The following is a 14,689-nucleotide window of genomic DNA, read 5'->3' on the forward strand; positions in this document are numbered from 1 at the left end:
ATTTTATCCGTATACGTACAAAATGTCTCAGTATATCACATATTTAACCTAGAGAACTTAGATTTTCAGATACAACAGGATATTTATATTTAAATGCTGCCTTTTGACTATTCGCCAAAATAGCTTTCTTTGTCCATAGCAATTCATGTTGAGTTCACAATATGTCTATTGGCAGTAGTAAAAGCCACCCTAATGCAATTATATTGTTACAGATGAGGCGTGTTTGTTGAGAGATGATGGATGCGATGAATGAATCCTGGAGAAAATAGTCGAGCACCGGTTTCGTTCTGTGCTCCTTACAAAAAAGATACGTCGTTTGCTTCTGTGAAGTTAATCAGTGGTGCGACCGTTGGCAAATGACATTTAACACATCTAAGGGCTGCGTTCTTCACTCGTATGAAATCATATCCTAAGTTATCTTACAAAATCTGCTCGTCCGAAGTTCCCCGTGACTCTACTTACAAATACCTTCGTGTTTATTTTTGTACTAACCTAGCCTCGAGCTTTCACATCAAGATATATCCGCTAAAGCTAACAAAACTGTAGGGTTTTTACGTCATCATGTGCACCTATCGCCATCTACCATCCGTCAATAGGTCTACCAAACTTTTGTACGCCCTCAAGTTGAATATGCTTAATCGATCTTGTCTCCTCATCAACAATACCTAATAGATAAATTGGACTCCATCCAAAATCGTGCTGCCCGCTTTGTAACTTGTAACTACAGTCGTCACTCTAACAATACCCAAATTAAACGCGATGTTTCCCTGCAGGACTTGGATTCCCGCCGCTCTGTTGCTCTCCTATGTCTCTTTTATAAGTACTACTATAACTCATGGTCCAGCCGCTTGTCGCTTGAAACTTCTTCTCGTACATCTACTCGACTTCATAATCATCTGAGTTTCAGGCGCATTTTTGGCCGCACACAGTCATTCAATAACTGTGCATTACCGCGCGCCGTCGCACAATGGAATAGCCTTCCAAATAATATTGTCTCAATAAAAGATCCTGCCAAATTTCTTGAACATTTGGAACTTCACATGTTAGCATGACTGTGTTGTACGACGTTGTATTGTATTCGCCGTTGTATCCTTTTTTGGACTTTGTTTTCCATTGTATTCTCTTGAATTTGTGTGTATTTTTTCCAGTGTTTACCAGTGTTCCTTTTTTCCAATGTACAAACCTATTTGTTTCTCTTTCTACGTAGTTTCCTTTTTTTTGCGTAAAATATTTGTCATTTTTCTGTAACCTCCCTACTCAATGTTCCTCCGAGCCTGTAAGGTAAACTGAATAAATAGATAAATAAATAAATAAATAAATAAATAAATAAATAAATAAATAAAGCTTTTCGCCTCAACGAAGCCTTTACATTCCCATTGCGAGGACGAAGCCCACCATAGGAGTTAGGGTGTACTGACAGTGTGATCTCGCATGAGGCGCGTAATTGGCGCAAGTTGAGTAGCGCTAGAGCGGCGCCCTGGTGATCTTACACGCGCGACCACATATGTAAATCACTACTGTGCTCAATGGCTGTGAAGGGACCAGTATACATAGCCAAGAACTTCTGTCAAAATCGCGTCTGCGCTGACGTATCCACAGCCACACCAAGTCACCTTTTTCGATTGAAACCGAGTCCAAACGGAGTCCGACGAGCGGTCATACCGCTGTTTGGAGCGATGTTATGATGCCAATGTACGCAGACGAGCAATTTGTCGGGCTTCTTCAGCACAGCACAAAGCACAATAAGCACAAAGGTGATGTTTGTCCAACACATTGCGAAAATTAGATGATCCACCTGTGAGTGAACAGACAATACTAGAGAACCATCCCCACCGATCGTCGGCTCTTAAGGCAGGGAATTCACTTTTCTGTTTTCTCAGAACGTCTCGTTCGCATGAGCGGCTTTACCTCAAGTACTGTCCGTGCACGTCTCTACACCTTCTGTCTTCCTTCACTCTCTTCCCCAGCTCCCTCCCCCAAGCGTAGGTTAGCCAACCAGACTCTTGAATGGTTACCATTTCTGCCTTCCTATATTCCTCGCTCTCTCTCTGTCTCTTCAGCACGGCAGCAGGTTGCGGCAACTGGGTCCCCTGTATAGAGCGTAAATGGAAAAATGGTATGGAGACAGCTGCGTGGATCCCGAGCCTGTAGCAGGTAAAAAGGTGTGAACTCCTTTGTTTCATGCTTCGCTGCATTGTAGGTGTAGGTGATAAACAGTAATATGTCACCCCAGTTCCGTGATTGGATGATACATGCATAGCCAGCATGTTGATCAGGCTGTGGATGGTGCGTTCGACAGGGCCTTTGCTCTGGGGATGATATGGTGTGGAGTGGCGGAACTGCGAAGCGCAGAGTCTAAGCAATTATTTCGTGGCATCGGCGACGAATTTGCGACCACGATCGCTGATGATTACACCAGGCGGACCATGACGAACTATTACGCAGCATAACAATAAGGCAGTGACGCAAGCGGCTGTGCAGGACGATATCGCAGCGGTTTCGGCGAAGCTAGTAAGATGATCGACAGAGACGATGACACAGCAATTATTATACAGAAGATCGCGGAAATTGTCCTAGCAGGTCAATACCGACTTGCTCGAAAGGTGTAGCAGGCGTCGCTACGGGATGAAAGAGGCCTTTCGGAGCGCTTCTAGGTTGCTTGTGACGCTGGCACTTGTTGCAGCTCGACACGTACTGTTTAATATAATGTCGTGTCTTACGCCTGTAAAACCGCTCCTGTATTCGATGTAAGGTTCGAACGAATCCAAGATGGCCTGAGGTCGTATCATCATGCATGACACGGAGAACGTAACATTGCAGGTTTCGGGAACAACCAGTATTTACCACGCGCCACTTTCTGAGTAGCTTATTTTGTATAACACTCCTTCACGAAGACAAAAGCGACCACTGGCCTTGGGACAACATACATCGGCGAATAGGGGGTCTAAGCAGAAGTAATTGCGCTGTGGCCGCTGGAACACGGTGGCTTCAGGAAACGTATGAAAAACAGCAGCAAGGCATGTGTCGAGATTGTCCGCGTTATCATCTGTTGTGGAAAGAGGAAGGCTAGAAAGGCAGTCAGCGTCGGCATGACGCCTTCTAGTATTGTAGGAAACAATGAAGTCAAACTATGGGAGCCGTAAAGCTCTGTGTACTAGATGACCGCATGGGTCACGGATGGTAACAAGCCAACGTAAGGAATAATGGTCGAGTACAATGGTGAACAGGCGGCCATAGATATAGCAACGAAACTTCTGAACAGCCGATACAGCCACTAAGCATTCTTGCTCTGTTACAGTGTAGTTTCGTTCAGTCGCGCTGAGAGACCGACTTGCATGGGCAACCACATACTCTTCATTAATATGGCGCTGCACAAGCACTCCACCAATGCCGATTCCTCTGGCGTCACTGTGCACTTCAGCAGGAGCAGACAGATCGATGTGACGAAGAATGGATTCTCAAGTCAGCAGAAACTTCACTTGAGAGAATGCCACGTCGCATTCAAGTGCTCACTTGTTTGGACTGTCTTTTCGCAAGTAACTTGTCAATGGATAAGCAATGTCCACGAGTCTGGCCACGAACCGTTGAAAGCAGGAGCATAAACCCATGAAGCTGCGGAGTACTTTTAGTGTCTGAGGTGGCTTAAAGGCACTGACTGCTTCTATTTTCCAGGGCTTTGGCCTGACACCATCTGTGTCAGCCAGGTGATCAAGGACTCGACGCCCGTTGCAGCGATAGAAACATAATGAGAGGGGCCCCGAATTGGCACAGCATTATAAGGTCTCCAGTTTGCGCGTCGCATGAGCTGTTCCCGTACAATATCGCGTATTGTAGACGCCAGATCAACGGACGTGCAGTCGTCGACACCTGCAACGCTTGTCACATTCGGCAACCGTCCAAATTTAGGCGTAATGCGCCTCAGCTTCAGGGCCTTGAATGTACGACAGTGCCCCATGAGGTAAGCTACTATACCAAGATTCTCTTTGCCACGAGGAAATTATATACATCTTCGGCAATTCGTTTCAAGAGGTGGCCGACCTTATCTTCCTCTGACATTCGAGGATTGACGGTCTTGCAGAGGTTTTATATAGCCAGGATATATGCCGTGCACGTCTCGCCTGGAACTTGGGCCGCAGCATTTCTTCCGCCTGCTTCCTCTTCGCGAGTGAGTCCCCGAAACACACCGTTATTTCGGACACGAACCGATCCCACGTCCTGAGGGTGTCGTCTAGGTTGCCAAACCACACGAGCGCCGTGTCCATTACGAAAAACACGACGTTGGACAGCTGAGTTACCACATCTCAATGCTACCAGGTGCTCACCCATTTGTAGTGTGTCAGCCACTGATCCACGTCCTCTGAAAATTTGCCTCCAAATGTGCGAGGCTCGATGAGGTACTGACGCTGCCAGGGACCAGCCGCGGCTGAGGCAGGTACGGAAGGCGCCACTGTAACCATGGCCGGGGCTGCAGCTGTAGGAAGTGGGACATTGTGGGTTCCCTCTTCACCGCGATACACCTCGACCACCAGCGGCAACCGGCGTAGGCCAGCAAGGTGGCGGCCTCGGCGTAGATAGGTGGTTGCAGAACCGTGTTGCTTTTAGTTGAGTACCCAGGACTTCCACCGCGAAACTGTTGTGGACGAGGCGTGTTTATTGATAGATCTTAAATGAGATAAATGAGTCCAGAAAGAAAAGTTCAGCACGGTAGCACCGGTGTTGTTCTGTGCTACACATCAAAAAGATTCGTCGTCCTCCTCTTCTTCCTTTTGCCTCCACAAAGGCGTTACAATATTATTTTTTTCTCTTGGAAGCTTATATTTTGCACGGTTCTCTGATCTGTTTTCAAATGAGACTTGTAGAAAAAATGTTCACGGTTGACGAATAAACACAAGGATACTTACAATATTGAAATGTTAACGAAGGACGCCATAACTAAATGAAGAAGAAAAGAAGGTCAAGCAGAAGGATAGCGTTGCAGCGGGACAAGGGAGTAGTTTTGGGTGTGTCGTGTAGTGCTTGGAGCCCATTCAAGGCGCTACACTTATGTTACATTTTGGTGGCAGCGGTAATGTTCAATTGCAGCAAGACGCCCCTCCCCCACCCACCAGTACGATACTTTCGCTGGTATCGTGGCCGCTATCTATGGCACTACAGTTAACGGACACTCAACTGGACGACGACATTTGTGCGTGCGACGTCACGACTACGCCACCGTCACATCCATCGCATGGTTCAGATTCGGGAACGATGGCTTGAAACATTCACCCTGCCGATTCAAAGTCCATGCGCCGTCAACCTTTGTCCGACCTGGCGGCTCTCCTGGGCGCTTTTCAAGCGCAATTTTACCAGCGACTGCTCTCCGTTCAGAACTTATGAGTCCACCGTATGTGTTCCGCGGATAGTCGCATTGCAGACATCACCATTCGTGTTTCCAGCCTCGTGTCGCCTGTTTTCACTGCTCAAGCTTCACATATCTCGCCGCCTCAATCTCCCTTTTCCAATTCCGCCACGCAGCAATGTCAGAGTTCCTTCCCACGTCCACCTGCCTTTCACGGTGCTACGTCATGACCTGCTTTTGTTATGCAGTGTCAGTGTGCCGCTTCTCTCCACTCCTGCTCACCTCATCACGAAGCTGAACTAGTCGTAGCTCACATTGGCTTTACTGCCCCTGAATGTGATGAATTGCTGTTGGCAGCCGACCACTACAACTACGGAAGTTTCATCTCGGCACTTGAGTCCCGTTATGGTGATTCCCATCTTACAGAATTACAGCGCGTGCAACAAGGCCACTGCAGCCTGCAAGAGCTCGCTGCACATGTCCTGCGCCTGTCGTGGAAGGCCCTAGCTGGTTGTCCCAAGTCCACTATCGACTTAATTGCTAACAAAGCCTTCATTGACGCTCTCACTGACCTCAACGTCCAACGCTCCATCCACCTCCGCCGCTCGCCTACAGTTCATTCTGGCTTTGTTCTTGTGTTTCAGACTCGCATAGTAGAACGAACCACTGCAATGCCCCTCCCCAGCCCTTCTCCAGGTCAACAAACGTCAGCAGGTAACCCAGTCGCTCCGGCGCATACCATCAGTGTTCTCCAATCATGCGCTGTTATCAATGTATTGAGATGAGTCATTGCAGCCGACACTGTAGGCATCGTACCCTTTCCTCAGAAAACTTCAGCGCGGGAACATAGAGTGCAGAACCCCACATAAGTCGTCAAGTTCCTCTCCTGTGACTGGGCACCTTTAAATGTATGTCCACGTTGCAAGTCCAGCTGGGTGAGCCACCGGAAACCGTTGAAGCCATAGTGGACACTGGTGCAGCTTTTAATTTCATGACACCAAATTTGTTTCCCATTCAGTAGCATCTGAAGAGGCTTACGGTCGCACCAGCTGGCCTCCTCCTCGTTGGCTCAACTCATCCAACATCCCTTGGATAAATCTCGATGACTGTGACTGCTTTCGGAAAAAAGTGTGAGTGTCCTATTCCTCCAGGTGCAAAACGTCTTCGCACCATTATGCTTGGGCTGCAACTTGTGCTCAACGCTGGGCGTACGCCGGGTGTATACTATGATCCTTGACGATGTGGCAGCTGACCTGGCATCCAACACAGTCCCAAATGTAGTGCTGTCCTTGTGTTTGCGCTCTGTGGTTATGTTGCTGATGAACGCGGTGCAGGAGCTCGCTCCTTTCTGAGCAATGTTACTTCGTCTTTGCGTAATTGCGTCATTCCATTTATGTTACTTTCCTACTAGAGTGCGCATCTTCTCAACATGAATAGGTGGGCTGGCGAGCATGCTGCTGCTAAAGTCGCTCAAAAATGAACGTGTTCGCCCACCACCACAGCTTTCATTTCCTGTACTGGCAAGATCGACGGTAGGTATACCAGCGCCTTCTGCTGTGTGGGTACCGGTTCTGTGCAACATGGACGCATGCTTAGATGCAGATATCTTTGTTGACTGCACTATCTGCCTGCGACCGAGCAATCAATTCGCTTCTCCCGCTCTTCATTGTGCTCCACCTCTTCTGCATTTGCTGTGCGATAGCTCAACCTATCGGACAGTGCACAGCGCCTATACACTTTGGAATTCTGTTGGTGTCCAGGGCAAACTTTCTGCCCTGCTCAGTCCTCACAACAGTGCAACACTCAACAGAGCTATTGCATGGTATGCGATGGCTCTGTCAACTCGAATGGGTTACATTTCGGTCCAACCTTAATGTCATCGAGGAAAGAGAGAGAGAGAGAAGGGAAGACGGAAAGGCAGGGAGATTAACCAGGCAGGAAGTCCGGTATTCAAGTATTGCTGGTGAAATTTTGAAAGCGCTTGGCGTTTTCAGCGAGGGAGCTTGGCTGTGCTGTTATTGTTCCTTACAAACTCAACACTGGCTTTCGTACACCCGTTTGACACAGCCCTCGTCGTGTTTCTGCTTCTGAATGTGCTGGCATTACAACTCAAGCAGAATATATGTTACAGCGTCGCATCATTTCTCTATCGTTCAGTCCTTGGTCGTCCCCAGTAGTTCCTGTAAGAAAGAAGGAAGGGACTAAGCAATTTTGCGTAGCCTACTGCCGCCTACATAGCATTACCAAGATGCTTGTATGCCCTCTTGCTGGCATCGACGCCGAGAAAACTGCTTTTATCACAGAAAATTGCGTGTACCATTTTATTCGCCTTCCTTTGGGTGCACTAATGCATCTTCGGCATTCCAATGACTAAGGCACATGATCCTTGAACGCATGAAGCCGTCGATGGCATTTGTGCATTTTGATGACGTCTTCATTTACCCTCCCACGTTTTCCACACCAGCGAGGCTTGGAGCTCATCTCTCGCTCTCTAGATGATGGTGGGCTCATCATAAAGCCTGCAAAGCGTTTGTTAGCTACTCAGTGGTTACTTTCCTGCATCATGTTCCGAGCGCCTGCAGCATCAGCCCTGGCCCTTCGAAGCTACAAGATTAAGCAAGCATTCCGCCTCCTGTGCAAGGGTAGCGCATACGGATTACAAACCTAGGCTTGCAAGCTCTTTGCAGACGACTGCTTCTATGAACATTATTAGCAGGTTAACCAATTTACGTATGCAAGCACGTCCGTATGATATGTTGCTTCTAGTTCGAGACAAACAGTGCGAGTTACATCTTTTGACACCGTAGAGTGCACAGACATTGCTGAGTCTTCGCATAGTGCTGTGACGCTGTTGGGCAGCCGAAGGAACTGGCGGAGCATAAAGCGAAGTATCGCTTTATCACTTTCGTTTGATCCTAGCTTTGACATTTCACAGCAATAGGCTCGAGCGTCGTAGATTCCTTGAAAACTAGTAGGTAATGCGCGTCATCGGCTATCCTGCGAAATATGTGATGTCTTCTCAGATCCCGTCCTTCTTGTGTGAAATACTGAGCAATGGCCCAGCACGTCCTTTGTGTAATCAAGGTATGATTAGCTAAATTTGTGCACACGGGACATCAGCGTCCATTTAGGGACCTGCTGACAACCAAATTGCCGGATAACAAGTCGCAAGATCTCGCAAGTATCCCCACTGTCCAGATTTATTCCTTGCATCTGGTGCGTTACGTGTGCTGTTCCTATCATGCACAACGTCACGTTGGGCAAAACAGCCTGTTCTAGTTGCTGACGGGCTCGTGCATGCAGATCCAGTCTGGGATATCCGAGCCATCCGCCACAGCAAAAGTTCCTGGGTTGAGTGGGTGCGAAATACTCACAGGAACCTGTGGCTTTTGCACCAGCGTGCCTTGGCTGATGATCGCGGAACACCCAAGGCAGCATCTGCTTCAAAGTTACGTTCTTGGTTGACAGAGCAGACTTGAAGTGCAGGCCTACCCACTGTTTGCACTGAAAGAAAGAGTACGGAAATAGCGTATATTAAAAGCGACCACTATATACAAGGTTCCAGCAGCCGCATGCACTGGCGATGGATGCAGGGCACTCGCCTATTTCTGGTCGCTTTCGCTTCGACGTTCAACCACAGCAGCTCCTTATATATATATATATATATAAACGAGAAGAAAGGGGGTTAATCGAGGGACCCGATTTTTATTAGTCATATTGCTACGGAACAATATGTGCGATCAGGAAAAGGCGAGCAGTGCGAAGACGACGACGACGATGAGAAGCTAGCGCGGGTAGTTGCCTCTTGGCCAAGCGCAGCGTATTTTCTTGTAAATATACTTGTACACAGCTTTTCGTCTGCGTCTTCCTACGTAACATATCTGGTGGAGGTGGACGTTCCCTGTACCTCGTCACGGAGCTTCGCAGTGGACGGCACGTCGAGCCTTCCGTCATGGCTCCCGGCGACGACAACCGGACTCCGCCGGCTCCGACACCTGCTGCCACTTCGAAAACCTACATCAATTTCCCCACTCCCCGTGATCCTGACATATTCTCGGGAAAGATGGGGAAGACGTTGATGACTGGATCCGTCTGTATGAACACGTCAGCCGCAATAACCGGTGGGACCGTACTATTATGCTCGCCAACGTAGTCTTTTACCTCGGTGGCACACCTAGAGTTTGGTATCGCACGCACGAAGATGAGCTCACCAGTAGGGATTCACTTAAGACACAGCTTCAGGACTTGTTCGGGAACCCCTATGGTCACCAACTTGCCGCGCAGAAGGCGCTTTCCCGCCGTGTGCAGACGTCAACAGAGCCCTATGTCACGTACATTCAGGACGTCTTGGCTCTGTGCCGCAAAGTTGACGCCCACATGACTGAGTCAGACAAGGTTGCCCACATCCTCAAAGGCATTGCCGATGACGCCTTCAACTTGCTCGTTTGCAACAACGTAGCGACGGTGGATGCTGTTATAAAAGAGCGCCGCCGCCTGGAACTCGCTAAAAGCCGATGTATTGACCAGCAGTTTCCCCGTCGGCCCAACACCGCAGCGACATCTTCCTGTGCCGACACTCCTCGTCCCAACAACACTGCCGATGTTACCAGGATCGTCCGGCGTGAGATCGAGGCGGCCTATCCGGCTGCCTGCGACTCCAGCCCCACAAACACATCTGCAGTCACGGTCTCACTGATCAAGGCAGTTGTCCGCCAAGAGTTCGAAAACATGGGACTTCACACCATCTGCTCGGCCCATCGTCCTGATCCCCGCCCAGCTTCTTCGATTCCGCCCCGTCCCGCACCTTCTTACCCACCACGTTTCCGCAACCCATCCGAATGGCGCACTGCTGACGACAAGCCCATTTGTTTCCACTGCCATCGAATCGGGCACATTTCTCGGCACTGTCGCAGTCGCTGGAGTTCCTCGACCCGGTCTACTTACACCGCCTACTCTCGCCCCCCAGGTGGCCCTTCTCGTCCCTATGCCGCACGCTCCGATAACGCCGCCGCTGATTCTCCTGCACAGAGCAGCTCCTATTCTCGTTCGCCTTCGCCCCAACAACGACAATCTCGCTCTCCCCAGCCCCGTCGCTCCTATTCGCCGACTTCCTTCGGACGCCGCTCCCAGCCGGAAAACTAGACGATGCAGCGCCTCGAGGTGACGCTGCATTGCTCCCTACGCCGCCAAATCCTCTACTGACGTTGCCTACTCATCTGAACCTTCTTGACGTGCAGGTCCACGGTGTTTCTGTGTCTGCACTCATAGACACTGGGGCGCATTTGTCCGTAATGAGCGGTGACCTTCGTAACCGGCTCAAGAAAATTATCACGCCCGCCACGACGCCTGTTGTCCGTGTCGCCAATGGCGGAACAGCCCCCGTAATTGGTATGTGTACCGCCCGGGTCTCCTTCGCCGATCGCTCAACAATCGTGCTATTCATAGTCATCGCCCACTGTCCCCATGACATCATCCTCGGCTTAGACTTCCTCTCCGCACTTTCTGCTCTCATCGATTGTTCCGCCAGTACTCTCCGCCTTGACCTGCCTGTTCTGGATCCTGCTGAACCACACCCCAGTCGCCTCAGTTCCGTCGACTTCGTTCGTTTGCCACCTTCGGCACTGACCTACGTTGACCTAGTGTCTTCCCCACCAGTCCCCGACGGTCACTACATCGCGGCTCCTATGCAAGACGCCCTCCTTACACATGGGATCACAGTACCCCATACAGTTTTATCTATTACGGCGAATTGCGTCTGCCTGCCAGTGGTCAACTTTGGCTTGACGACACAAGTGCTGCCACGTGGGATGTCTCTGGCCCAGCTTTGCTCATTCGCGGATCACTCAGTAGCATCCATTGCAGTAGACGACACTTCATCCGATGCTCCTCAACCATCGCAGTCGGCAACTTGTACCATCGCTGACTTACAGAAAATGATTGCGCCCGACTTGCCGTCCGAGCACACTCGTGAACTCTACCGCGTTCTGTTTTCCTACCACGATATTTTTGACTTTAACGATCATCCTTTGGCCGAAACTACAGCTGTCAAACATCGCATTAATACCGGTGATGCCCCTCCTATTCATCACCGCCCGTATCGAGTGTCACCAGCTGAGCGTCAAGTTATTCAAGCAGAAGTTCACAAAATGCTTGTCAAGAACATTATTGAACCATCATAAAGCCCATGGGCGTCACCTGTTGTACTGTTCAAAAAGAAGGATGGCTCATGGCGCTTTTGCGTGGACTATCGGCACCTTAACAGGGTTACCAAAAAGGACGTGTATCCCCTACCTCGGATTGATGACGCCCTTGACTGCCTCCACGGTGCTCGCTATTTCTCCTCTATTGACCTTCGCTCCGGCTACTGGCAGATTGCCGTGGACGATCTCGACCGCGAGAAGACTGCTTTTGTAACACCCGACGGTCTTTATCAATTCAAACTGATGCCGTTCGGTCTATGTAACGCCCCTGCCACTTTTGAACGCATGATGGACTCGCTTCTTCACGGTTTCAAATGGTCCACGTGCCTGTGCTACTTGGATGACGTTATCATATTTTCCCCAGCGTTCGCTACGCACCTCGAGCGCCTCTCAGCAGTCCTGGACGTTTTTCGTCGACGTCGAGCCGGTCTGCAACTCAGCGCATCGAAGTGTCAGTTCGGCCGTCAGCAGATTACCGTCCTTGGACATCTCGTTGACGCGAACGGAGTGCAACCGGACCCAGGCAAGATCCATGCTGTTGCGCATTTCCCTGTTCCCAAGTGTGTCAACGATGTGCGCAGCTTCATCGGCCTTTGTTCGTACTTCCGCCGTTTCGTGAGAAATTTCGCCGCCATAGCACGACCACTAACCGAGCTTTTGAAAAAAGACGCCCCTTTCCAGTAGGGCGATAACGAGGCCTCTGCATTCTCACATCTAATCGACATTCTCACAACGCCTCCCGTTCTGGCCCATTTCGATCCTTCTGCGCCTACTGAAGTCCGTACTGATGCCAGCGGTCACGGAATTGGCGCAGTACTGGCACAACGCCAGCATGGCCACGACCGTGTTATCGCTTACGCCAGCAGGCTACTCGCACCCGTGGAGCGCAAGTATTCCATCACTGAGCATGAGTGTCTGGCCCTAGTTTGGGCGGTTGCGAAATTCCGCCAATACTTATATGGCCGACCCTTTTCCGTTGTCAAAGACCATCAAGCGCCTTGCTGGTTATGCTCACTGAAAGATCCTACAGGAAGACTTGGTCGCTGGGCCTTACGCCTCCAAGAATATTCGTATACTGTCACCTATAAATCTGGCCGTCTACACAAGGACGCTGACTGCCTGTCTCGCTACCCGGTCGACGAGCCTGACGACGCCGACAGTAGTAGCGCCAACGGCATTTTCTCTGTGTCTGCCTTCGCTAACATCCCCGATGAGCAGTACCGAGACCTATCGCGGCGAGCACTTATCGAGCGTCTGCGCTCAACACCTACCGACGCATCCGTTCGCCGATATGTCCTCCAGGGCGGCATTCTCTATCGAAGGAACTTCCTCCCTGACGGCTCTGATCTTCTTCTTGTCGTGCCAAAACACCTACGACAGACTGTTCTCTCTGAGATGCATGACGCACCCACTGCAGGACATCTTGGGGTAACCCGCACGTACGACCGCGTCCGCCGCCGCTTCTATTGGCCTGGTCTCGCTCGCTCCGTTCGACGCTATGTTGCTGCCTGTGATCCCTGCCAGCGGCGGAAAACACTTCAGGTGCTACCTGCCGGTCATCTCCAGCCGATCACCGTCCCTTTAGAACCGTTCTTTTGTGTTGGATTAGACCTGCTCGGTCCCTTTCCCACGTCATCCTCTGGGAACAATTGGGTAGCCGTCGCGACTGATTACGCCACCCGATACGCTATCACTCGGGCTCTCCCTACCAGTTGCGCCACTGACGTCGCGGACTTTCTCTTGCGTGACATTATCTTGCTTCATGGTGCCCCGCGACAGCTGCTTACTGACCGTGGTAGAAACTTCCTCTCGAAAGTTACCGCTGACATTGTGCGTTCCTGCTCCATTCAACACAAACTGACTACCTCATACCATCCTCAAACCAATGGCCTGACAGAGCGGTTAAACCGCACTCTTACCAATATGCTGTCCAAGTACGTTTCCAAAGACCTCCACGACTGGGACATTGCCCTTCCTTACGTAACATTTGCGTACAATTCTTCCCGGCACGACACCGCCGGATTTTCTCCATTTTATCTACTGTACGGTCGCGAACCGACCATGGCCCTAGACACGGCACTTCCTCCTGCTGTGATCTCAACAAGCGAGTATGCGCGCGACGCCATCGCCCTCGCCGACCATGCACGCCAACTTGCCTGATCTCGACTGACGGCCTCACAAGCCACTCAGCAGTGTCATTACAGCGCCCGCCATCATGACGTACCGTTTTCGCCTGGTGCGCTCGTGCTCCTGTGGTCGCCCTCCCGTCACGTCGGACTTTCAGAGAAGCTCCTTTCGCGATACACAGGACCCTACCGCGTGCTGCGCTAGGTGACGCCTGTGACTTACGAAATTGCTCCTGTGGGTTCAACCTCGTCCTCTCTTCTGGCATCAAGTGATGTCTTGCATGTCAGTAGACTCAAGGCCTACTACACTGCTTCCGAGTCCGATCTTTAGTCGCTCCGGGACGGCGCTTTTGCAGCCGGGGGTAGTTCTACGGAACAATATGTGCGATCAGGAAAAGGCAAGCAGTGCGAAGACGACGATGACGATGAGAAGCTAGCGCGGGCTGTTGCCTCTTGGCCAAGCCCAGCGTATTTTCTTGTAAATATACTTGTACATAGCTTTTCGTCTGCGTCTTCCTACGTAAGAATATCAGAAGAAGCCAACAAACACTAACACCAAGGACAACATAGCGGAAATTACTGGCGCTTAATAAATGAAACAAAGGAACGAGAAATTAATGGCAATTAAAGTGGATGAAAATACAACTTGCCGCAGCTGGGAACCGAACCCACGACACCCAAGAAAGTGGATGGGAAAATGGCGCCGCGGTAGCTCAATTGGTAGAGCATCGCACGCGAAATGTCAAGGTTGTGGTGCTTGTCTGGTGCTTAGTAGCGCAAAGCAAGCCAACAAAGCAACTACGGCAGATTGGAGAAAGTTTAGACGCCATAATGAGAAATTATAGATCATCGTCAATTGCTCGGAAAGAATAAGCGTCTTCTTGAAACCAAATTCAGGCGGTAAAAGTGCAGCCTCCAGGTACGGCCTTCCTGATATGTGTAACAGGAGCTGCCCAAGGACTCGTTAAATTCCGAATAACACTCTTTTGTGTGCATTTCGCTCAATTGGCCATCACCCTTCCAGC

This window comes from Dermacentor andersoni, chromosome 11 (genome assembly GCF_023375885.2).
Source record: "Dermacentor andersoni chromosome 11, qqDerAnde1_hic_scaffold, whole genome shotgun sequence".
Lineage (NCBI taxonomy): Eukaryota > Metazoa > Arthropoda > Arachnida > Ixodida > Ixodidae > Dermacentor > Dermacentor andersoni.